The sequence below is a fragment of the Triticum aestivum genome, chromosome 1A (assembly GCF_018294505.1).
Source record: "Triticum aestivum cultivar Chinese Spring chromosome 1A, IWGSC CS RefSeq v2.1, whole genome shotgun sequence".
NCBI classification, from domain to species: Eukaryota; Viridiplantae; Streptophyta; class Magnoliopsida; order Poales; family Poaceae; genus Triticum; species Triticum aestivum.
The window spans coordinates 9,919,322-9,945,503 of NC_057794.1; the positions used below are offsets into that span (position 1 = coordinate 9,919,322).

The window sequence follows — 26,182 nt, forward strand, 5'->3', positions numbered from 1 at the left end:
ACAACACAGAATGGCTAGCCCCATATGTACTAGTTCAATTACAACAAAATTCATGTTTAAGAGAAATAGAAGTTAGGAAAACATGCAAGTTACAACATGCCAACAAATATTCAGTACAGATGGCAGGTATCAAGAAACATAGAAGGCATCTAATGATCAGCATCAATCAATGTTTTCATCAGCATTGCCTTTCTCCACTGTTTCAGTTTTCCTTTGAAGTTGATCGGAGGTGGCAGCTCGGGGTAGCTCACAACCATCTTTGTCGGCACTAAATAGCTTCTTCCCCTGGTATCTCGTTACCCTCCTCCACTGCCTCTATGATCTCCTCAAAGAGCTCTTTAGAAAGAGCAGCTGGGTCTATCTCATAGCAACCCATGGGCACATCTGGAGCTTCTTCCTCTGTCATCCTGTAAAAAGGAACCTGGTGTGAAAACCGAAGCATCTCTACTTTCATAATCCTCTTGATGGCATACCCATCCGGGCAGCGTCGAAAAACCGTTATGAATCCAACAACCTTGATCAATGCGGCGACAGAAATGCCGTGCTCAGCATCATAAATCCAAAAACCATTCTGAATCCAGAACCTCAACCAGATCATAGACTTGCATCACATTATCAGGAGTATTTCCACTCCAATCAGGTGACCAGTTTCGGTACACGGCCCATATGTCGCCTTTCCATGGATAAAATGCTGATTATCCCACGAGGACCTTTATCCCATGTAATCTAGTGAGAGAATGTGTTCAATGCACTGCAGGTTACATACATGCCAATCCTGAAATCACCACACGTCTTTCTTAAATCAGAAGAAACCCAATCGAAAGACCCAAATTCATTGCTCGTCCTTGCGCCGTGGAGAAAATTTATTCCGAGCTTAAATGGCGATAAGGACAGACATTTCTTAATGAGCACATAAGAGTGAGACATGCCATCTTTGTCACCATACGAAGCCCAAACTTGACCACTCTGAAAAGATTCCTCCATACAATCGTTATCAAAATCATGAAAATGAGGTCAGGAACAATATATGTGGATGGGTGATCCTCTTCTTTTTCAGCATCTGTGTTTGTACCCGAATCATTCTTGTTAGTTCTATTCTTCCTCAGCTTCTCGGTTAAACCACTCTTTGCTTTTTTAATCAAAAATTTTCTCATTTCATCCTTACGAAAGGACTTGCTTGGGCTGATGTTGGTAGGAGGTTGCAGTTTCCCATTGCACCCACCATTAACATGTTGAAACTCTGTGGCTCCAGTGTTGCTAGAAGCCAGAATACTTTCACCTGCCACACATACTGGACTCCACTGAATATTTCTAGCACTGCTTCCATCTTGATTCTCAGTTTGTACTGCATGAACATTCTCAGTTTGCGCCATTGGTGCCTCGTTTGCTTGGAACGGCATATGGACGTTATGGTGCAGTGCGGATGTTTCTAATCCTACATTCTGCTTCCTTTTCCTTGCCCTGGAAGTAGAATGTTTGAAGATGGTAGTCATAGTTTCAAACTTCCTCTCCGCAGCCTCCTTTGCAACAAGGGCCGCATCCTTGCTGCACTCCATTTCACAGCACCTCAGCAAGTACAAACAGACACATCAAACGATGGATTAGGAAAAAGATATTTCACCTCGGAGGACTCCGATGTTATCCACCAATCAGCGCTGAGCACGTCACCATACAATAACCTTCAAAAGCCATAACCAAAAGGAAATAAATGTTACCTAAAATCATCAAAATAATGTAGTTATGGAAACTGTTTTTTTAGAAAGAAAACCCTGCACAGAATTAAAAACTGTCCTAGCACGCAATGCGCTAGGCGCCAAATCAAAGTTATAGCAGTTTATCATAAATAATTATGCGCCCCCATCATGACCAGAATTGTAACCATGGATAACTCAAAATATTGCTTTACTTCAAACATGCAGACCACGCCAAAATATAAGTGATAAAAGGCCAATTAAAGATACTGGAACTTAACATACGTACATACAACCCTAGAATTACTGAATTTATTTCGACACAGTAAACGGCTGTTGGAACTCGCCCACAAGATCGATCACATCAAAGTAGACGAACACGCGCACACAAAAACTTTTGCCAAAGGCACGTGTTGTGCCTTTCTTTTTCCTCTTTTTATTTTCTCCTTTTCTCACGTGATACAAAAGACTCACGGCCAAGTGCATATAATCCTAGTCGGACTCAACCTAGACTAGTACTCACGACATGACATGAAGTCCTACATGGACACCTACTCAACTCCTATCACGCGTCTACAACCAAGACACCAAGCCGGACTAACTAGTCTACTACTCCCTCCGTTCGGAATTACTTGTCGCTGAAATGAATGTATCTAGATGTATTTTAGTTCTATATACATCCATTTTCGAGACAAATAATCCAAACGGAGGGAGTACTAGACAAGATTACTGCTAACAATCTTCCCTTAATCTTGACACTCCGTCTTCCGTGCTTCTGTGATCTTGACTTGTTGATGATCCGCTCCTTGTCGACTCATCCGCTCGCAGCACGACAAGTCAAATTGCCGGCTAGATTGTTGTCAACATTCTCCCCTCCAATTTTGACTTGCCGTATTTACGGACCACCTCATATATGCCTTGGACTACTCAGCCTCGCCAGTAACTTGTGGAAAACCCCACCCGGTAGACTTCACCATCCACACTAGCAAGATACATGCCGACTCCTTGTGAATCACAGCACCCTGTGCACTACACCATGCACTCCAGCCTCATGTAGAGAGACATGGCCTCATTGAAGAGACTCACCTTCAATGGTTTACCGCCCCCACATACTTGAACTTGATCCTCTCGTCGAGACACATAGACGACCTGAGCACGATTCATCTTCAACGCCTCCTCACAGAGACGAGCACTTGGACATGACGACGCTGACACAATGATGATGACCAACCGACCAAGATGTGTTGACTCGCACGACTCCTTGACTCATCAAACTGACGCGGACGATGATCTTGACGACTTTCCGGCACCGCACCATGGCACCATTGCTCCTGTCAACGATCGTCTTCCACCGCCTTCCCGACGACAGCATGCCGTCTCCCTCCATGTCGCTCCGCCGAACGACGATCGCATGATCCTCCTCGTTGCTGCACCACCCAACGATAACATCGCCCGCCCCGAGGCGCTAGTCGGGTTGCCACCCCGGGGCAAGCGCAGCTTCAAATCGACCTAGCTCTGATACCACTTGTTGGAACTCGCCCACAGGATTGATCACATCAAAGTAGACGAACACACGCACACAAAAACTTTTGCTAAAGGCATGTCGTGCCTTTCTTTTTCCTCTTTTTATTTTCTCCTTTTCTCACGTGATACAAAAGACTCACGGCCATGTGCATGTAATCCTAGTCGGACCCAACCTAGACTAGTACTCATGACATGACATGAAGTCCTACATGGACACCTACTCAACTCCTATCACGCGTATACAACCAAGACACCAAGCCGGACTAACTAGTCTACTACTAGATAAGATTACTTCTAACAATCTCCCCTTAATCTTGACACTCTGTCTTCCGTGCTTCTCTGATCTTGACTTGTTGATGATCCGCTCCTCGTCGACTCATCTGCTTGCATCACGACAAGTCAAATTGCCGGCTAGATTGTTGCCAACAACGGCCACTACCTTAGGAAGCAATAGGTGGTGCGCGGAAATATGAAACATACAATAACATTTGCAGATACATAAATTTATTAAAAATAACCATCCCGACATCACCGGAATTATTAACTGCTCAAACATGGCCCTAGCGTGGGATGGATAGGGTTCGAAAATGGGAAGAATAAATGACAAGTTGGACGAACAAATCAGTGAGGTTGGTGAACAAACAAGCCCTCTCAGTCGTACCCCATTCCACATGATTTTGACCATCTCTATCATAGCAATTTGTGTATTCTAAAATTTTCCTTACTCATGCATTGGCTGGTTAGGTGTTCAATTCAGAAAAATTAAGGTTCTTATTAGAAGATCACGTGTATACATATCACCCTTATGCAACTGAGGTACATTGATTTAAAGCTTTTTTCAACATTTTGAATATTGAAGAAATTCTTTTACTTCTTCAGTTTGATAAACAATTGTCAGAATTGATTTCAGAGTAACACAGATCTCCTCCAGTGGTTGTAAGGCGCAGAGATGGAGGATGGTTTTTATGGTTTGTGACAGCTCCTGGAATTGATGGAGGACAAGATGATGTTAGCAACCCAGATAGAGAGCTTTGCAAGGTGTAGGAGCTATGAAAGGTGAACACTGACAAGGTGTATGTGCCACTGCTACTGTTTGGTGTATTCTGTAGCTTGTGTAGTTGTGAACTAATGAAGCTATCTATACATGTGATCTTATTCAGCTGACTATAAGGTCCTGGTGCTATCTATAAATGGGAACACTAGTAGAAAAGGGGGCAAAGGTTCAGGCCGGGTCAGCCCATTAGGCCCGGTTCAGTCCAGAACCGGGACCCATGGGGGCATTGGACCCGGTTCGTGAGCCCAGGGGGCCGGCCGGGCCACGTGGGCCATTGCTCCCGGTTCGTCTGGACCTTTTGGTCCCGGTTGGTGGGACGAACCGGGATCAATGGGCCTCGCTCCTGGCCCACCACCATTGGTCCCGGTTGGTGGCTTGAACCGGGACCAAAGGCTGCCCTTTAGTCCCGGTTCATGCCACCAACCGGGACCAATGAGGTGCCTATATATACCCCCTCGCGTAAGAGCAGAGCACACTGCTCTCTTTTTTCTGGCCGCCAAGGGGAGAGGGCTTTGCTCTAGCTCACCTCCTATGCACACAAGGTGTTCGATGGAATGCCCGAGCCACACTACTTAAGCTTTCTCCTCTCCAATCTCGACCTCCAAGCTCCATTTTCCTCAATATTTGTCCAGGTTTAGCGGTCCGTGACGCCCCATCCCTGTCTTCACCGCCGTCGATCACCCGCGCCGATCTCATCGCCGGCACCACCGTGGTGAGCCTCTTGTTCTTATCTTCTTTCTGAAAGGAAAAATATTCTTACTTGTATGTTTAGATAGATACTTTTATTATTTTCTTACTTTTATTATTGCATCTTATATAGTGCGATGGTTTTGGTATCCGCCCCCGTCGGCCCTCGTCCTGTCTATGATTCGGATGTGGTATATATTATCTTTATAACTATTGGTTCATTTATTGTTTATGAAAATTATGCCGACCAACGTGACATAGATTTTATTTATCTAGGAGGTATGTGAACCGGAAATTCCAACCGGCCCTATCGTCGAGAGGTTATTTCTTGAAGGAAAAAAAATTGAGGAGAAGAAGATGATATTGGAGTTGCATGTTGCGGATGTCGTCGATGATCACAAGATCAAGATGGATGCAATGCGCTTGAAGATTAGAAAGATTAAAAAATATGCCATTCATACCGAGGCTTGGTATCATTATGCCGTTGGATCAATTGTTACCTTGGTTGCAATTATGATCACTTTTGTTTTCGCATTGAAATGTTTTACATAGTTTCAATGTATGGTTTAATTAATTAGATGCTCTAGAGAGCTATATGTTGTTAGATGAGAACTATGTATGTACTTTGGTTTTAATGTGATGATGAACTTCTATTAATTTGGTCACTTCATTATCTATTCATGAGTATCTGTAATGGTTTTTGACACACTTAATTATATATAATGCACACAGATGAACCGGAAATGGATGTACGGTGACAGACACACCTCCGAGTACATTAAGGGCGTGCATGAGTTTCTCGAAGCGACTGAGGCAAAAAAACAGAATGGTTTAATGTGTTGTCCATGCACTAAATGTGGGAATATGATGTCTTACTCTAACCGAAAATCCTTCACACCCACCTGCTTTACAAGGGTTTCATGCCACACTATAATGTTTGGACGAGGCACAGAGAAATAGGGGTTATGATGGAAGACGGCGAAGGAGAAGAGTACGATGACAACTATGTGCCCCCTGAATACGATGATGCTGCAACGAGGGGAGCTGGTGAAGATCAAGAGGAACCAGACGATGTGCCCAATGATGCTGCAATGGGTGAAGCTACTGAAGGTCAAGAGGAACCAGATGATGTGCCCGATGATGATGATCTCCGCCGGGTCATTGTCGATGCAAGGACGCAATGTGAAAGTCGAAAGGAGAAGCTGAAGTTCGATCACATGTTAGAGGATCACAAAAAAGGGTTGTACCCCAATTGCGAAGATGGCAACACAAAGCTCAGCATCGTACTAGAATTGCTGCAGTGGAAGGCAGAGAATGCTGTGCCTGATAAAGGATTTGAGAAGCTACTAAAAATATTGAAGAAGAAGCTTCCAAAGGATAATGAATTTCCCGACAGTACATACGCAGCAAAGAAGGTCGTATGCCCTCTAGGATTGGAGGTGCTGAATATACATGCATGCCCTGATGACTGCAGCCTCTACCGCGGTGCATACAAGGATCTGAACGCATGCCCGGTATGCGGTGCATTGCGGTATAAGATCAGATGAGATGACCCTGGTGATGTTGACGGCGAGCCCCCCAGGAAGAGGGTTCCTGCGAAGGTGATGTGGTATGCTCCTATAATACCACAGTTGAAACGTTATTCAGAAACGGAGAGCATGCCAAGTTGATGCGATGGCACAGTGAGGACCGTAAGAAAGACGGAAAGTTGAGAGCACCCGCTGACGGGTTGCAGTGGAGAAAAATCGAGAGAAAGTACTGGGATGAGTTTGCAAAGGACCCAAGGAACGTATGGTTTGCTTTAAGCGCGGATGGCATTAATCCTTTCGGGGAGCATAGCAGCAATCACAACACCTGGCCCGTGACTCTATGTATGTGTAACCTTCCTCCTTGGATGTGCATGAAGCGGAAGTTCATTATGATGCCAGTTCTCATCCAAGGCCCTAAGCAACCCGGCAACGACATTGATGTGTATCTAAGGCCATTAGTTGAAGAACTTTTACAACCGTGGAATGGAAACGGTGTACGTACGTGGGATGAACACAGACAGGAGGAATTTAACCTAAAGGCATTGCTGTTCGTGACCATCAACGATTGGCCCGCTCTTAGTAACCTTTCAGGACAGACAAACAAGGGATACCACGCATGCACGCACTGTTTAGATGACACTGAAAGTATATACCTGGACAAATGTAGGAAGAATGTGTACCTGGGCCATCGTCGATTTCTTCCGACCAACCATCAATGTCGAAAGAAATGCAAGCATTTCAAAGGCGAGGCAGATCACCGGAAGAAGCCCGCCATGCGTACCGGTGATCACGTACTTGCTATCGTCAATGATTTACATGTAATCTTTGGAAAGGGTCTCGGCGCACTAGCTGTTCCGAATGACGCTGAGGGACACGAACCCATGTGGAAGAAGAAATCTATATTTTGGGACCTACCCTACTGGAAAGACCTAGAGGTCCGCTCTTCAATCGACGTGATGCACATGACGAAGAACCTTTGCGTGAACCTGCTAGGCTTCTTGGGCGTGTATGGAAATACAAAAGATACACCTGAGGCACGGGAGGACCTGCAACGTTTGCACGAAAAAGACGGCATGCCTCCGAAGCAGTACGAAGGTCCTGCCAGCTACGCTCTTACGAAAGAAGAGAAAGAAATCTTCTTTGAATGACTGCTCAATATGAAGGTCCCGACTGGCTTCTCATCGAATATAAAGGGAATAATAAATATGCCAGAGAAAAAGTTCCAGAACCTAAAGTCTCATGACTGCCACGTGATTATGACCCAACTGCTTCCGGTTGCATTGAGGGGGCTTCTACCGGAAAATGTCCGATTAGCCATTGTGAAGCTATGTGCATTCCTCAATGCAATCTCTCAGAAGGTGATCGATTCAGAAATCGTACCAAGGCTAAGGAGTGATGTGGCGCAATGTCTTGTCAGTTTCGAGCTGGTGTTCCCGCGATCCTTCTTCAATATCATGACGCACGTCCTAGTTCATCTAGTCGATGAGATTGTCATTCTGGGGCCCGTATTTCTACACAATATGTTCCCCTTTGAGAGGTTCATGGGAGTCCTAAAGAAATATGTCTGTAACCGCGCTAGGCCAGAAGGAAGCATCTCCATGGGCCATCAAATAGAGGATGTCATCGGGTTTTGTGTTGACTTCATTCCTGGCCTTAAGAAGATAGGTCTCCCTAAATCGCGGTACGAGGGGAGACTGGCTAGAAAAGGCACGCTTGGAAGGGACTCAATAATATGCAGGGACGGATATTCTTGGTCTCAAGCACACTACACAGTTCTACAGAACTCTACCTTGGTGACCCCGTATGTCGATGAACACAAAAACAGTCTGCGCTCCAAACACCCGGAGCAGTGCGACGACAGGATTACATGTGAACACATGAGGACTTTCAGCAGTTGGTTGGAAACACGTCTCAGAGGTGACAACAGTGTTTGTGATGAGTTGTACTTGTTGTCCAGGGGACCATCTTTGACTGTACTGATTTACAAAGGATACGAAATAAATGGGAATACATTTTACACGATTGTCCAAGATCAAAAGAGCAACAACCAAAACAGCGGTGTCCGCTTTGATGCAACAATCGAGATGGGAAAGGACACATAATATGGTTACATAGTGCACATATGGGAACTTGACTACAGACATGATTTTAAGGTCCCTTTGTTTAAGTGCAAATGGGTCAATCTGTCAGGAGGCGGGTACAGGTAGACCCACAGTACGGAATGACAACAGTGGATCTGAAAAATCTTGGGTACACTGACGAACCGTTCGTCCTAGCCAATGATGTGGCACAGGTCATCTATGTGAAGGACATGTCTGCCAGACCGAGAAAAAGAAAAGATAAGGAAGCGAATACATCATACGATGAGCCAAAGCGCCACATAGTTCTTTCAGGAAAAAGGGACATCGTGAGAGTGGAGGGCAAGACAGACATGTCTGAAGATTATGAAAAGTTTCATGAAATTCCTCCCTTCAAAGTCAAGGCTGACCCAAGCATCCTGATAAACGATGAAGATTATCCATGGTTACGGCGCAATAAGCAAATGACACAAGTGAAGAAAAAGTGAAGACTTTCTCCCGCAACTATTATGATGATACCATGCCAACTTTGTAACAGACGAGTATGATACCATTGTCCGTTTTGTACATGCACATGCTATGTGGGTGAAATTATGATACCATGCAAACTTTCAACTTTTTCAGAGTTCATTTGAAATGCTTTAATGTCTTATGTTTCGGCCCTCATAATACCATTAATCCCGGTTTGCTCCTTGTCAACTATGTTCTCACCAAGAACACTCAAGAGGGCAGCCACATGGGCCATTGGTCCCGATTCGTCTAGACCTTTTGGTCCCGGTTCCACGCACGAACTGGGACCAATGCGCCTCGCCCCTGGCCCATGATCATTAGTACCGGTTTGTGCCACAAACCGGGACTAAAGGGTTGGTCCTCGTTGCGCTCAGAGTTTAGTCCCACCTCGCCAACCGAAGGGCGCTCACACCGGTTTATAAGTCCGTCCCTCTCTGCCTTGTTGAGCTCCTCTCAAAGTGAAAATAGATGCCCCTATACAGGGAATTTGACCTAAATTCATAGTGAATTTCTCTGAAATTCATAGAAATTTATTATGAATTTAGGTTGAATTTTCTCTATAGGCGCATCTATGTTCATTTTTAGTAAAGTTAATCACAAACTTCTGATTCACACAAATTTCAAAGAATTCAAATTTTAACTATTCAAATTTGAAAACTAATGACACTAACAAAAAGTTTATAATTTTTCTAAAACTAATGGCACTAACAGAAAGTTTATAATTTTGTTGACCTAAAAGAAAAAATGAATTAAAAAATAAAGCAAAAAACAAAACAAAATAAATAATGCAGAAAAAACAAAAAAACTAGAAAAAAAATAAAAATAGCAACAATAAGTATTTTGTTGTAAGTAGAAACAAAATAAAATAAATAAAGCAACAAAGAAAACAAAAAAAACAAAAAAAAGTGTTTTCAAATTTGAAAACTAATGGCACTAACAGAAAGTTCATAATTTTTCTAAAACTAAAAGCAAAAAGAATTAATAAATAAAGCAAAAAAAAGAAAATAAATAATGCAGAAAACAAAATAAAAAACTAGAAAAAAAAATAGCAATAATAAGTATTTTGTTGTAAGTAGAAACAAAATAAAATAAATAAAGCAACAAAGAAAACAAAAAAAAGTGTTTTCAAATTTGAAAACTAATGGCACTAACAGAAAGTTTATAATTTTTCTAAAACTTAAAGCAAAAAGAATAAAAAAATAAAGCAAGAATCAAAAGAAAATAAATAATTCAGAAAACAAAACAAATACTGGAAATAATAAAAAATGCCACCTATTGGGCCACGCGGCCTGCATACGACTAGAAACCCATCTGTGCATGGGCCAGGATGCAGGCCCGCAGGCCCAATAGGCCCAACAAGGCAGTGACAAGGGTAGGCAAGTACTGCCTGCATATTAGAGAGGAGCTCAGCACCTGAGCCGCAACGCAGCTTATAAACAGGTGTTGAGCTCTCTCAGCTAGCGTGGTGGGACTAAACTTCCCACCGCACAGTGCCAGCGCAAGGCCTTTGGTCCCGGTTGGTGGCACCAACCGGGACTAAAGGGGGGCATTGGTCCTGGTTCGTGGCACCAACTGGGACCAATGCCCCCCTTTAGTCCCGGTTGGTGCCACCAACCAGGACCAAAGGCCGCCGCTTCCCGCCCTTTGGGCTGCTGAAAAAAGGCCTTTGGTCCCAGTTGGTGGCACCAACCGGGACTAATGCCCACCTTTAGTGCCGGTTGGTGCCATGAACCGGGACTAAAGGCTTTGCTATATAAGTTAACACTTAGGAAATTTTCACACTCATCTCGCAGTTGCCGCCCCGACGACGCCGATGCCGCCAGGCTGCCCCGAAGCCACCCGCCGCCCCCGCCGTCGCCGTCGCCCGCGCCCTCGCCGTCGCCCGTCGTTGCCCACGCCCGCGCCCTCGCCGTCAATCGCGCCACTGCCCCGACGCGCGCCGCCCCGGCCCGCCCCCGTCGTCGCACTGTCGCCCTGCCTCGCCCTCCATCGCCGTCGCCCCCTACCCCGAGCGCGCGCCCACTACCCCGTTGGCATCCTCGCCACCAACCCCGCGGTCCTCCTCACCTTGGTCCGGCTGGCGCCCTCCCTAGCATTTTGTTTTTTCATATATATGATGATATATATGCTTGTTATCATAATTGTTTTTGTTCATATATATATATATATATATATGTAATGATTTTTTATAGAATATGATGTTTTTTTCATAGATGATCACATATATGATGTATGCATGGATGTGGATGAAATATGATGTTTCTTTGTTCATAGAACATGATGTTTTTTTTATTCACAGGTTTTTTTTGTTCATGAGAGAGGCGGGGACGTCGAGGGATCATAGATGTATTTTTTCTGAATTTTCTATCGTGCATAGACGGATTTTAGACCACGGGAGCACCCCCTCCCTATCGTTTTGCAAAAGTTGTTAAGTGATATTTAGAAGGAAGAAGAAGAAAAAGAAGGATAGGAAAAAAGAAAATAAGAAGAGGAAGAAAGAAGAAGAGGAGAAATAAATAATAAGAGGAAAAAAGAAGAAAAAATAGAGGAGAAGAAGAAAGGAATAGAGGAGAAGAAGAAGAAATAAAAAAAAATTCCATTTTTTCTTCTTCTCCTCTATTCCTTTCTTCTTCTCCTCTTTTTTTCTTCTTTTTTTCTTCAATCTTCTCCTCTATTCCTTTCTTCTTCTCCTCTTTTTATTTCTTCTTTGTTTTCTTATGTTTTATCGGGTCTGTCGTCGTCGATATACCCATCCCGATAACTTCAACACGTGGGGGGGGGGGTCGATATACCCCCTCCCCGATAATATTATTTTCCCATGTACGTCAAGTCAATATAAACTCCCGATAACTTCAACACGTGGGGGGGTCGATATACCCCCTCCCGATAACTTCAACACGAGGAGGGGTCGATATACCCCCTCCCGATAACTTCAACACGTGGGAGGGGTCGATATACCCCCTCCCCGATAATATTATTTTCCCATGTACGTATGTCGTCGTTGTCGATATAAACCCCTCCCGATAACTTCAACACGTGGGGGGGGGGGGTCGATATACCCCCTCCCGATAACTTCAACACGTGGGGGGGTCGATATACCCCCTCCCCGATAATATTATTTTCCCATGTATGTATGTCGTCGTTGTCGATATAAACCCCTCTCGATAACTGCAACACGTGGGGGGGTCGATATACCCCCTCCCGATAACTTCAACACATGGGGGGGTCGATATACCCCCTCCCCGATAATATTATTTTCCCATGTACGTATGTCGTCATTGTCGATATAAACCCCTCCCGATAACTTCAACACGTGGGGGGGTCGATATACCCCCTCCCCGATAACATTATTTTGCCGTGTATGTATCCCGTCATTGTCGATATTACCCCCCCCCCCTCCTTGAAGCGTTCTCGAGGCCACCCCAAACCATTGAAGCATTGTTGAGGCCACCCCAAACCCTAGAGAAGCAGTGTCGAGGCCACTAATATGATTCCTTATTGTGATTAGCTAGCTAGTTCTATGTTTGCCACTAATATATCCAACTGTCATGTTTGAATAATAATTGCCATGTTGTAAATATATGTAGAAACTATGGACACCACCCGAGAGGAAGCACAAGAAGCGATGTTTGGGGACATAATCGCACAAGGAAGTGATGCCGTCTTCTCGTTGTTTCTCAACGACACCGATGGTCTGGAAGGACATGGTGATGAAGAAGTAGGCTATGATTATGATGGATCCGTTGACCCAATGCCGGTGCAAGAAGGAGACCGTGATGACGGCTCCGGTGACCCAATGACGGTGCAAGAAGGAGACCGTGATGATGGCTCTGGTGACTGAACCGAGTCCGGCCAGGTATATATATTAGTTAAGCCTGTGCTGACTAGCTAATTGATGCATTCATTGTTTTGGTATGTACACATATTAATTAACTCTCGTCTTTGTTCTTTTTTCCAGCCCTCCGGATCGAGCACAACTTCGGTAAAGAGATGAGGCCTGAAGAAAAAGTTGAGCTCGGATGAAAAGTTTGAGATCACAGCAATCGCACGCGACGGCCAACCGATTGAACCCATCCGGACAAAAGATGCATTTTCTGCTTAGTTCGGGGTTCTTGTTAGGGACAAGATCCCGATCAGCATCCACCAATGGTATAAGCCTAAGAATGAGGACCCTGAGGTGTCTTATGTCAATGATATGCAGAAAAATGACCTTTGGACTGAGCTGAAGTCAAATTTCACCCTACCGCCAGAGGATGATCCGGAGAAGCCATCTAAAGAGCAATTAATCATGTCTTTTCCTCTTAAGAAGATGGCAGACCTATTCAGGAGGTGGAAGAATGAGCTGAAAAGGTTTGTCGACAAAGAAGAGACACCAGAATTCAAGGGCAAATATGAGAAGATCAGAGATCACTGGCCCACATTTGTGGCCCACAAGACATCGGAAAAGAGTAGGAAGATGTCGGCGACAAATAAGCAAAATCCTGCGAAGAAGAAGCTTCACCATCGCATGGGGTCAGGTGGCTACCTCAAAGCCTGTCCTAAGTGGGCCAAGGCTGAGAATGATCTGATTGATAAAGGGATCGAACCGGAGACAATGAACTGGCCAGACCATTGCCATACTTGGTTCTTCGGGGCTGACGGAACCTTGGACCCTATATCAGGGAATTGCCTTTGGACGGACGAGCAAATGAAAATACCAGTCAAGAGGCTTCAGCACTATATCGATGCAGCGCAGCAAGGGATGTTCGTTCCAGAGAGAGAGAACGACGAGCGCATAATGGCCCTCGGGAATCCTGAGCACCCTGGATGGACACGAGGCACGCCAGGCTCCGTTCCGTGGAAGGCTGGGTTTCCGGACACAGGCGGTTACAAATGCCAGGAGAGGAGGAAGAAAGTGCAGCAGACCGAACTGCAGGCGCTGCACGCAAGGGTACAAGTGATAGAGGAACGAGAAGCAAATCGCAGCAAACGAACTGCCGAAGCTTCTCCCGAAACTACCTCGCCATCTCAGTGGAGAAGCGGTGTGGCTTCCACCGAGCTGCTTCAGCCGGAGCATGTCTTGACGGCTCCTGCCAGCTATCCCGTGGATGCTATCATGGAGTCTCCAAATTGCCACCTTATGACGCAATGGATGAATTAGAAGGTCAAGGCGGCTGTTGGCTCTGTTTTTCCTACTGAACCCGGCATAACTTTTCACTGCCGGTCGATTCTAGAAGGATATCCTAGGGTGATGGTGGATGAAATAATGGAGGGATTTGAGGACCTCCAGCTTGACCAACCTACCGGTGAAGGGGAGACTCGGCTGGGTTCTGCTCTGAAGACTCCATGCCTATGGCGGAAGGAGCTCATGAACCTTCCGAACTGGACGCCTTCGCCTTCTCCTCCTCCTCCGGCGAGTCAGGGCACACCGCCTCCTCCACCGCCTCCTCCTCCGGCGAGTGACGATCAGGGCACTTGGCCTCCTTCTTCGGCCCGTGGCGGCACTCCGCCTCCTTCTCCGCCTGCGCCGGCGCGTCCGAGCAGCCAGCCTCCTCCTTCTTCGCCTCGTAAGCAAGGAAAGAAGACAGCCACGGCCGCTCCGTCTGCTCTGCCGGCGTCTAGCAGTACAGCCAAAGGCGGGAGGAAATACAGATTCGGTCCTTCTCTGAAGACTCCAGAGAAGTTACCGTACGAGATGACCGTGGAAGAAAACAAGAAGATCGTGCGGACCGAAGTGAAGGACTTCTTTCAAGGGTTGAAAGCACAGAGGCATCCACCTCCGGAGGAGAAGGTAGATGCGGTGAAAGCAAAGCGCACTCTAGCTGCCCTGACAAAACCACCAAAGTCTCCGCTGAAAGGCAACTATGAGCGCATTATTGGAAAGACATTTGTCGAAGCGGAGCGGTCGGGAATTACTGTCAGTGATCAAAGGATAAAAGAACGACGAGCTGGGAAACAAATTGCCCAGCTCAGCGAACAAGCGAACCAATGGTGCCCCCCCCCCCCACTCAAGGTGCCTAGAGACATCGTCACTAATGATCCGAGGATGGTGCCCGGTTATAGCAATCTTGGAGATTACCTGCCCGACGATGTACATTATGATTTCTTGCAAGTGGAGGCGGTACACAGATTCGAGTATGGGAAGCCTCTCGTCAATGATGAAAGATCTCTAAGAACGATGATGCGAAGATTGCATGATTGGTACATGAAAACCTGCAGAGAGTCTGGGGGGAGGAATACTTTGACGCTGAGAGTTAGAGAGGAGCATGACCTCGTTGGAATTGAATTGTTGAATTATCCATTTGAGGAGTTCTTCCAGTTTTTCAATCAAAGGGCCCTCGATAAAGCAACGGTCACCTGCTACTGTCTATAAGTACTACTACTTCTGTCATTAAGTCTCTCTATATAGGTCAGCTCTTTCATTGCATGTATTTATAATTATCCTCACTATATTTTGCAGATTGAAGATCGCCGAATTGAAGAAAACACAAGTCGGTGATATTGGGTTCATTAAGACAAATCTCATAGATGCAACTGAGGTTAAATTTCATGCCGAAGATACCGAGGGCAACTTGCTACGATCGTTGGTAATAAATGAAAACAAAGATATAATACTCTTTCCTTACAACTTCAAGTGAGTGTTACTGTCTTGTGCATATTCGGTTTCCCTTATATATTAGTCCAGGTTAGAGTAATGTAATTGATGAGTTATGCATGCATGCGCAGTTTCCACTATATTCTCCTAGAGATTAAACTTGAGCAGGGACTAGTAGCCGTCTTAGACTCGAGACGAAAAGATCCCCATGAGTATGCGGACATGACTAAAAATCTTGAGAAGTAAGTTAAATCGATCATTATCCACCATATCAGCAACTTTGTTCATTTCCTGATATCAAGTAATTGTTTTCTTTGTCTCGCAGGGTTTGGAGAAAATTCACCAGAAAAGATCCGGGACTGCCGAAGAAGCTGCAATTTAGATACCCGAAAGTAAGTACTATAGTAGCATGTTCCGCGCGTCTCCTAGTGATTCGAGCGCTAGTTTCATCAATACCAATTGGCATGCTTGCTTATCAGTTTGATTGACCTCTATTTCTCGTAAAGTGGTTGTGGCAGGATCAAGGGAATGATTTCTGTGGATACTACGTTTGCGAGTCCATCCGCTACACGACCTGTGAACTGGGCTACACTGAAGAACAATATGAAGTGCGTAAGCAATAATATTCACAATTTTATTTTATTACCATCATTTGTGTTGAGTTTCATTTATTCATATATATATACATATATATATATATATATGTATGTATTGACCCCCTTCTTCAAATTAGATCTTTCGGATGCGGGATGAACTCCTACCACCCGATCGTATGCGAGCAATTCAAGAGGAATTGGCGGCATTCTTCCTTGACCACGTGACCGCTGAAGACGGAGAATACCATGTGGAGCTTGACTTCGTATATAATTAGGAGATTATATTGTAAGAGATAATTATTGTATATATGTAGCCGGTAGTGTCGGATAGATATACGAGAACTTGTTGTTCGACCAATCTCTCGAAGAAGGAGAGGTGGTTGATATCACTTCTCTCTGTATGCATATATGTTCATGACGATCTTATGTTTCCTTCATTTGCTTACTAGCTAGCTAGCGTGTCTAGTCCTCTCTATACGTATATAGTACGTAGCGTCGACCAAGCACGGACATAAGAGAGGACACTTCTCTCTATTAATTAGCTATAGCTATAACACAATATATGAAACACCTAAATTAAACCCCCCCCAAAAAAAACCCCAACCCCCCCCCCCCCCCCCCTTTCAAAAAAACAAAAACCACACCGCCTGAAATGCTGACGCGTGGATGCCTATTGGTCCCGGTTGGTGCCACCAACCGGGAACAAAGGCCCTCCTGCCTGGGCTCGGCACACCGGCCACGTGGAGGCCCATCTGTCCCGGTTCTGGACTGAACCGGGACTAAAGGGCTAGAGCATTAGTAACGACTCTTTAGTCCCGGTTCAGAAACCGTGACAAAAGGCCCTTACGAACCGGGACTAATGGTGGTTTATCTACTAGTGGAAGCATCATTCATCCTGTTTTCAACATGTGAACCCACAGCAATCTGTAGTCTATATTAATCAATTTTGATAGTAGTGTATTTCCATGATCTGCTGCAAATAATAGGAGAATGATATGATTTATAAATAATAGGATAATACCATCGACTCCAAAAATATCAAACATGGTAAATTGGGAGAACACAATTGGACCTGCGTGTCAGAATGCTCACAAAATATAAAAATGGGTAAATTGTGGCAACACTTTTGCTGAATTGGATAAAACGGATGAAATCCTGCTAAATGAGATAATTACTGTCAAAGATGTAAAAAGAGGGGTAAAAACCGGAATTTACTCGAAGAAAAATCAAGTTCAAATAAAGTAGAACGGGCGTCTTCACTTTATTTTGATGATTGATGGCGCAATGGGATCTTGCTTACCAGTGGAGAGCACGGCAGGCTTGGAGGGAGGGGGCAGAAAGGGTGAGCGCTGCAATTGCAAGCGGGCCGGGGAAGAGAGGGGGGAGCGTCGGCGGTCGTCGCTCGGTCGCTGCAAGCACGCGAATCAATATGGAGGAGGAGCGAGATCTGATCCAGGGAGTATTGGATTTCGATCTCTGAGACAGCGGGGATGGATCCATCAGCAGGGCTTACTTCCGTTTCCATTTCCGCCAGTCAGCAGGTGTCGCTTGGGTTCCTCGGCTGCATGCAGGCCCACAGGGCAGCATCGAGGATCTCTTTTCTTGGATGCGCCTGGCCTGTTAGGCCCCTCCCAATGCTCCACCTTGTACAGGTGCTAAGCCTTCCACGTAGGCAAAAAATCTGATGTGGCAAGTTATTTAAGAGGAGAGAGATGAGTGTGGTGACACCAGGAAGAACCAATGCTAAGCGCGTGAACCTAGGCAAAACATTTAAAGGAAGGGAGCCCACCAATACATGAAGAGCTTTAGTTGCTAAATCATTAAATGAAGCAAGCTTAGCAACCATAAGCTAAGCACCTATGCATTGGGAAGTATAGTTGCTCTGCTATTTAATGTGCTTAGCACCTCATCTAAGCACCCATGCATTGGCAGCAGCCTTATATTAGCGACCAAATGAGCCACAAAGTCAAACCGCTGCCACGGCAGGGATTCCAGCCACGGGTACCAATGGGCACGAAGACCGCGTCATCATCAGGCCAGCGAGGATAGTCCATGATAAACAGGAGATACGTGGGTCCGTCCAGAGCAGGTCAATGCCAGGCGGGGCGACGGCGCCCCCAAGAGGGTGATGGCACGAAGCGGTGCCTCGTCGAGCTTGAGATGATGGACAGGGGTTTTTACCCCGAAGCGAAGGCAGCGTGATGGAGACGTCAAGCACCGCCCCAGACCCAGCGCTGAAGCTCATCTTCATTTTGGTCACCATGAACTCCTGTAATGAGAACCAATCCATGAATACTTATGTCCTTAATTATAAATTGTAGATTCTACTACCTTTTATCTTTTCTAATTCTTGCAAGGAAGTTCATGTTGATACATCTAATATATAATTCAGACAAAGAATGGTTGTCAAAATAGCTCATGCGTACATCAGATCTAGGGATATATGAAACGTTGTATGTGAAGTTTCTGCATCTTTTTTTTTCTGAGAAAAGAAGAAGGCAGAGCATTCCTGTGAGACGTTGTTCACTAGAGCTTAAGTTTTCTTTTCATGTTGCACTGGGAGAAGCTCTTTTTCTTCTTTCTGTTCTGTTATCACACGATAGGGAACCCGGTCAAAACATGCCCAAGGCCTGGGTGTCATTTCTCAAGTACATGAGTCTTCCTTCTATTAGATCATTGCAAAGACAGTGCAGCAGCAGGCCATAGACGAGCAGACCAAGGAGCAGCACAAGAGAGGGCAAGAAAAAAGTTGTGCATTGAGCAACATAAGCAAATAGATATCTAGGGCCCTAACCAAGTCGGTGCGACCACCAGTCGATATACGACAGCTTATCAGATTAATTGGCATGTGTCCACTTTCTGCATCTTCACTCATTCAGTATGTGACTAAGGCCCCGTTCGGAAGTTCTCCGCAAGCCAGCTTCCTAAAATCACTCTGAGAAGCTAGCCGAACGGATCTGCTTCAAGAAGCAGGCTCCCCGGAGACCAGGAATACGCTGTGTGATTTTTTCGGAATCGAGGAGCAGGGCCATCCCAGCTTCGCGAAACAGAGTAGAAGTTGATCAAATTTACATGGGAATGCCCTTCCGAAGTGAGGCTCGCGTACCGTTTCGATCGCTACAACCGGCCCTCGACACATCGAAGCAAGGAGTTGGTCGAAATTACTCCCTCCGTTCCTAAATATTTGTCTTTCTAGACATGCCACTGCCCTTCCGAAGTGAATCTCAGGTACCGTTTCAATTGCTCGAAAGTGCTTCCCCAGCCGAACTGGGCCAATATGACCTGGCCCAAAGCCTAGCCGAACAGGCCTTAGCCTGATTTCCTGGGCTACCAGTCCATGCGTACGTGAGGAGCGAATCATGTTCAACCGAACGAATCGCTGCTCCACCGAGAAGCTGGAAGCCAGCGAGAAGCTGGGAAGCCAGCTATTTTGAGAAGCTAGCAGAGATCCGAACGGGGCCTAAGTGTTCACAATTTTGGTAATATTTGCCGTGTTCTGCAATCGCGCACCATGCTAATTCGACCATCTTGAGAGCACTTGGAGAACAAACTGATTTTACAAGTGAACACTTGAAAAAAAAATGATGAGCATTTTTAATATAGACAATAAAAATTAAGTAATATGACCACTTTTAGAAATGAACGAGAACTGTTTAGCATTTTTTGCTAAAAATCTCCAATCTGTATCTGCACACTTGTTCACGCAGATTAAACAATGGTTTCCACAACCAATGAAATTTTGCATAATATATTTAAAATGTGAATCAATTTAGAAAAAATTACTGACATTAAAAAAATGTTCTTACCATGCAACAATAAGTGGTCACAATTTTAAAAAGTGTTCCTTACAGTTTTGAACAAAAAAGTGTTCATCAAATGTTGAGAACATAAAACACAGATTTATAAAAGCATCATGATATTTTAAATATATTATCCATTTAACAATAAGTTTTCACAATGTAAAAATTAGTCATGACAATTTTAAAAAGTGTTCATGAAATGTAAAGAACATTTCGCACGGTTTTGAAAAAAATGTCCAGGAAGCATTGGATAGCGCGATGCAGAGGGAGGAACTGAAGGGGGTGTTCTTTCTTACGTCTTTCTGAAACTGGACCTTGAGCCATTCAGGGAGCTTATTCTGAGCTTAAATGGAGACATCTAAATCAGTAAATTAAATGGAGACCTTGGCTGCTAATCCATTTAGCAGGGTTTGTCACCATTATTTGAAGCGCACTTGATTATTCTGAAAAGATTTCCTGACCTGATCGTTATCAAAATCATTAATTTAAGGATCAATAAAAATACAAGTTGATGGGTGATTATCATAATTGAACGCCGAACAACGGCGAACCACGTCGAATATGGGCCTATTGTCGCACATATGGGCCCTTTATTCGCCGACATGGGCCAGAAAAGTGGGCAAATATCGGCGCCTGGGGGCGGCGACTAGGCGCGAAACCGCCCCCAGCGCTGATTGCATCACCGGCTCGCCCCCATAGGCCGATTTTTATGCGTCCTGGGGGGGCGAATGGCTGGAGATGCTCTTAGCTTCAGTGGACAAACTCATAATAAATTTGCATCAGCCATTACTAGCTACCAATTGCTAATTTAATTCTACTAACCTAAAATATATGCACAAACGACAAAACAGCAAATGCTAACCTTGGAGCAGAGAGGATCACCTAATCCGTTTCGATAGTCCTTTCCGCGTCAGTCGAACTGCATCATTCCTTATGTGGCTAATCTTCATTATATCTTCACTGCATTCATCTGAATCTCTCTTCAGCCAGAGCTTCTCTATCAGCTCTTCTGATGTGTCTTCCAGATATAATTTCTCAAGGGCTGCAAGGTGTTCGATACCATCAGGAAGAAACTTTAGCTTGGGACAGTATGTGAACACTAGCTCAGCGAGGTGTTGCATCGCGCCCTCCTCTATTCTCACTTGGTTGCGCTCTGTCGCGCTCCATATGTGTAGACATAGAACCCGAAGTTTTGGAAACGAGCCTACGCAAAAATCCAACCTCTTCCCTTCAAAAGCCTTCGCTAGCTCAAGAGAGCATAGACCAAGTAACATGCATAGACAGGAAAAGGTTCCCTCATCAATATTGCAGGACGCCAGGGCCAAGCGAGTAAGGCTATTAAGGTGTGACCAAGAAGAGAAAAGTTGAGGCAATATTATTGTCGGTGTCAAAACCGGCGGATCTCGGATTGGAGGTCTCGAACTGTGCATCTAAGGAGGATGGTAACAGGAGACAGGGGACACGATGTTTTACTCAGGTTCGTGCCTTCTTGATGGAGGTAAAACCCTACGTCCTGCTTGATTTATTGTTGATGATATGGGTAGTACAAGAGTTGATCTACCACGAGATCGGAGAGGCTAAACCCTAGAAGCTAGCCTATGGTATGATTGTATGTTGTCCTACGGACTAAAACCCTCCGGTTTATATAGACACCGGAGGGGGCTAGGGTTACACAAGGTCGGTTACAAAGGAGGAGATATACATATCCGTATTGCCTAGCTTGCCTTCCACGCCAAGTAGAGTCCTATCCGGACACGGGACGAAGTCTTCAATCTTGTATCTTCATAGTTCAACAGTCCGGCCAAAGGATATAGTCTGGCTGTCCGGAGACCCCCTAATCCAAGACTCCCTCAGTAGCCCCTGAATCAGACTTTACTGACAATGAGCCCGACGCGCAGTGTTGTCTTCGGCATTGCAAGGCGGGTTCCTCCTCCGGATACACCACAGAAGAGTTCGAATAAAAGGATAGTGTCCGACCCTGCAAAATAAGTTCCACATACCACCGTAGAGAGAATAATATTTCCACAAATCTAATCTGCTGAAACGTTTTGGCAACATGACATCATGCCATGGCACGGTGATTATTCAAACCGTTTTTTCTTTAACTAGCCCCGCACATAACGCGAGGCAGTTTCTTGACACGTCTTGTCAAAGCAGAGATCGTGTCCCCCTTATTACGGGATTCTCATCAATACGGTCGTGGGTAACCCAACCGCGCCTAGGACTCCTAGATTTTAGGCATGTCCCAAACGGCCAGGAGGAGGACACTTGATATTCACCCTCTTTATAAAGGGTCAAGGCTTTTACTTTTTTCCTCCCGTGCTCAATCGAATCCTTCCCCCACCTCGAGTTCTAACACCCAAAGCCCAGGTCAGGTGCTTCGGACCTTCAATAATGTTCGGATCCAGCCTCCAGGGCCGGTGGATGCCCTCCTCCGTCACGGAAGAGGATATCAAGAAATTGAGGGAGGCAAGATACTTGACCGCCGAAGTCTCGCATCGGCTGCCTGCCCGAGGGCAGGTCGTCCCTACCCCTGAACCCAATGAAGACGTCGTGTTTATCTCCCACTTCCTCTGGGGACTAGGCCTCACTATGGATCCCTTCGTAAGGGGTTTGATGTTCTATTACGGGCTTGATTTCCACGATCTAGCCCCGGATTCCTTTCTCCACATCTCGGCATTTATTATCGTATGTGAGGCCTTCCTCTGCATTACCCCTCACTTCGGCATGTGGCTCAAGACCCTTGAAGTGAAGCCGAAGACGGTTGAGGGGCAGCATGCAGCGTGCGGAGGGGCATTAATAAGCAAGATCGCTGGAGCTCCATGGCCAAAGGGTTCTTTTCCAGAGGTGTCAGGATTATGGCAACGGGAGTGGTTCTACGTCACCGCTCCCAGAAGTGCCAAGTGGGTAGCTTCCCCCGCCTTTCGCTCGGGCCCTCCACCACAAGTGATGTCATGGATCAGCAGGGGGCTGAGCTGGGGTCCAGCCAAGGATGTGCCCATACTACAGAGCCGCATCCGAGATCTCTTCGAGGGAGATTTTAGTTTGGTTATGGTAGTGCAAGTCATGCTGATTCGTCGAGTCCAGCCTTGCAAATGCCGGCCCCTCCGCTTGTGGGAATTCAACCCAGAAGGACCGCGCGCTATTCAGAATTTCCTTGGCCTGACGCACGAGGAGATGTACAAGTCGTTCTTCGGACCCCAAATTAAATAGAGTATCCGGACACCTCCAAGGGCGTGGGCCTGAGCAGCAACTGCACCACGGCCCAAGTATGTAATCCTCCAGCCGAACACACTGTCTTTCATTTATCATGACGTCATTCTGAAGAATCGCTTTTTGACCAGGACCGGATAGCAAAGGCGAAGATGATCCGGTGTTCGCCCCCCCTTCCGAAGGCTTGGACAATCCGGTGCTGGAAAAGATGCTCGAGCCAGCACCTTTCCCGGTGCCCTCAAAGGAAGATGAAGGGGGGAATAAAGAGGGCAAAAGCGGGCCCCCACCGCTACCTATTCCAACCGAGGGAACGAGCGCCTCCGTGAGGGAGGATAACCAAGGGAAGGAATCTGACATTCCCTCGCCACGGGGGAGGAAGAGGACTACCTTTGATGATCCGGAAACCAAGGTTTCCAAACGAGAGAAGAAAACTCCACCAGAGGGTCCCGCCTCGGAGGGTGCTCTTGCCGCACAAAGTCCGTGCGGGGATCGGCCCTCTAACGAGCTATAAGTAATCAAAAAGTACTTAATAGTGAAGATATGCTACCTTACTTCTGAGGAAGATAACTGAAGCATCTATCTTGCAGTTCAGATCTGAGCCCTTCTCAGCAGAGCTTAGTTCGGATCTTCTTCTGAAGATGATGGAGAGCGAAACGCCTCCCCCGGACTCCCTGGCTCAAGAAGCGGGCGACCTTGAAGTGTCATCATGGAGAGTTTCTCTGGATCCGGCAAGGCCAGAAAGTAATCCCATGGTCACCCGAAGCCCTCAGTATCCGGTTCTTGAAGAGAGCAATCAAAAGAGTCCGGCACCATCTGGTATGCGGTCGGATGTACTGAAGGGTCTGCTAGAGCGAGCGACTTTCTCAGAAGAGCACCGTACATTAATGTGTACGGTGATTGAAAGGATTTTGTCCGCCGAAAATGGGTTGCATGAAGCCTTTATGAGTCTACTGACGGGCTTTGAGGTACGTGAAATGATATACATTTGTGATGGTACCGTGCATTCTTAGGTGTGCCCTGTGTAGATAGTATCCTCTGTGACTCTGGTTGTCGTCAAAAATAGTGGAGAACAGAGGATCGTAGTCCTAGGTAATAACCAGATCGCCTTTATGTGCAGGTGTCTGAAGCTCCGGTGGCTAGCCGGACTGATGGGGTTGCCGAACTAAAGCGGCGACTGGATGCGGCGGATGCCGATATCGAGCTTGTTAACAAGTGGCTTGACGAGGCACAGGGTAGGTGATGTTTATAGTGAATGTCACATAGTAAGAGCAGCGTGATGTAGTATCTTTAATATGTTGTGACTGCGGATGGAGCTGCCACCGTGGAGGCCCTGCGGGCGGAGCTTGCCCGAGCCCAGGAGCAAGCAAGGAGTGGTAATGCGGCCGTTTTGAAGGCGGCCGAAGAGTTGAGAGCCGAGAAGGCTGCACATAGCGAGAGCAAAGAGAAAATGGCCAAAATGGTTGTGAAGTTAAAAGACACTGCCGACCGCTGCCCGTTTCTTGAAGAAGAAAGCCGGGCGAAAGCTACGGACCTCGAAAAGGCCACAATGGCGACCAAAGACACCCGCTCTGCAATGAGAGCAAAGAAGGAGGAACTGCGTGAAGCCGGGGATATTGTGGCTGGGAAGCCCTTTATGCTGCGGAGGAAGTTCGGCGATCCGCGGTATGCCCCTCTGGATCGGCTGTGGAGTTCGGCTGACGCATATCTGGACTTAGCGGCGAGCGCTGTCGATGCGGCCGAATACTTCCGAGATTAGACAGATCGTGAAGTGGACAAGCTGTTTTGGTCGCAATTTAATGTTCCAGAGCGTCCGCTTCCATTGACTGATCAGCTTGCCGAATGGGCCGAACTCAGTAGATTGTCTGGACCCGCCATGAGGTCTGTCGTGGATCATCTGTGACTGGAAAGGCCAAAGCCGAACAGCTATTTTTAGCTTGGTGCAGCAGTTCCTTGGTGCGGTGCCACGCATTAATGCGATGAAGAGCTCGGCGTGCATAGAAGGCTCGCGGATGGCCCTTGCCCGTGTCAAAACATACTGGGCGGAGATGGATGCCACCACTGTCGCGGCGCAGGGTTCGGCCATAGGCCGAGTGGCTGCGAGCACTATTTTGAAGAAGTTCTTGAGGGCGCTCGTTCGATAGAGGCCCAGTGCTCGAAGAATGTTATGTTCGAGTGAGATGTATTCCCATTGTACAAACAACATTTCATTGAATTTATCAAGGCTGTATTTATACTTTTGCCCGAAAGTATTGTGATGCCTCCTGTGCGGCCGTTTATGTATACATGTATATAACCTGAAAGATTGCAGTCGTTGGCTTCAGCCCCCACGCATATAGTGCGGAGGTGTTCGCAGAAGACGCGTATTCACACGTAATCCAACGTCTTGGTCCTATTAAGGAGGTGATAGCGTAGTGAACTAGGCAACCAGACTATGATGCTTTAACTCTTTCACTTAGCCATAGGAGTTTGACAGTGGGGCTACTATATAGCCCCTGGTGGCTCCGCACTCATCCGGATTCGGGGTGCGTACATGCCTGGCCGGGAAACGGCCCTTCGTTAAAACGGAGGAATCCTGAAGATTCCAATAAGTCATCAAGTGGTTGACCAGTCTCACGCTATATCATAACAGTCAGTTTTCGGCTTTCTCTACTAAGGTGCTCGTCCGGATGAACCAGGGCACAATCGCAGTAGTTCTCCTGGTGCCGCCTTAGCCGATAGAGCGGAAGATAAGGCAGCAAAACACAGGAGCCGGGCAAACCCAACATTTGACCAAAGACATGATTCGGAGCTGATGAATATAAGGCCAAACTCGCGACGCCGAACACTCCCTAAGGTATTCGGTCTTTATGGTGTAAACCGGGTCTAAACAGTACCCTTTGTAATAAGCCCCTGGTGTCCAGGTACGTGCATTATTCTGGCGTGGCCA

The 26,182-nt window shown here is 46.2% G+C and overlaps 1 pseudogene; it reads right to left on the minus strand.

The window, feature by feature from the left end:
- Positions 1 to 268: 268 nt before the first annotated feature.
- Positions 269 to 1,556, minus strand: LOC123181530 (uncharacterized; annotated as a pseudogene).
- Between the last annotated feature and the right edge of the window lie 24,626 nt (positions 1,557 to 26,182).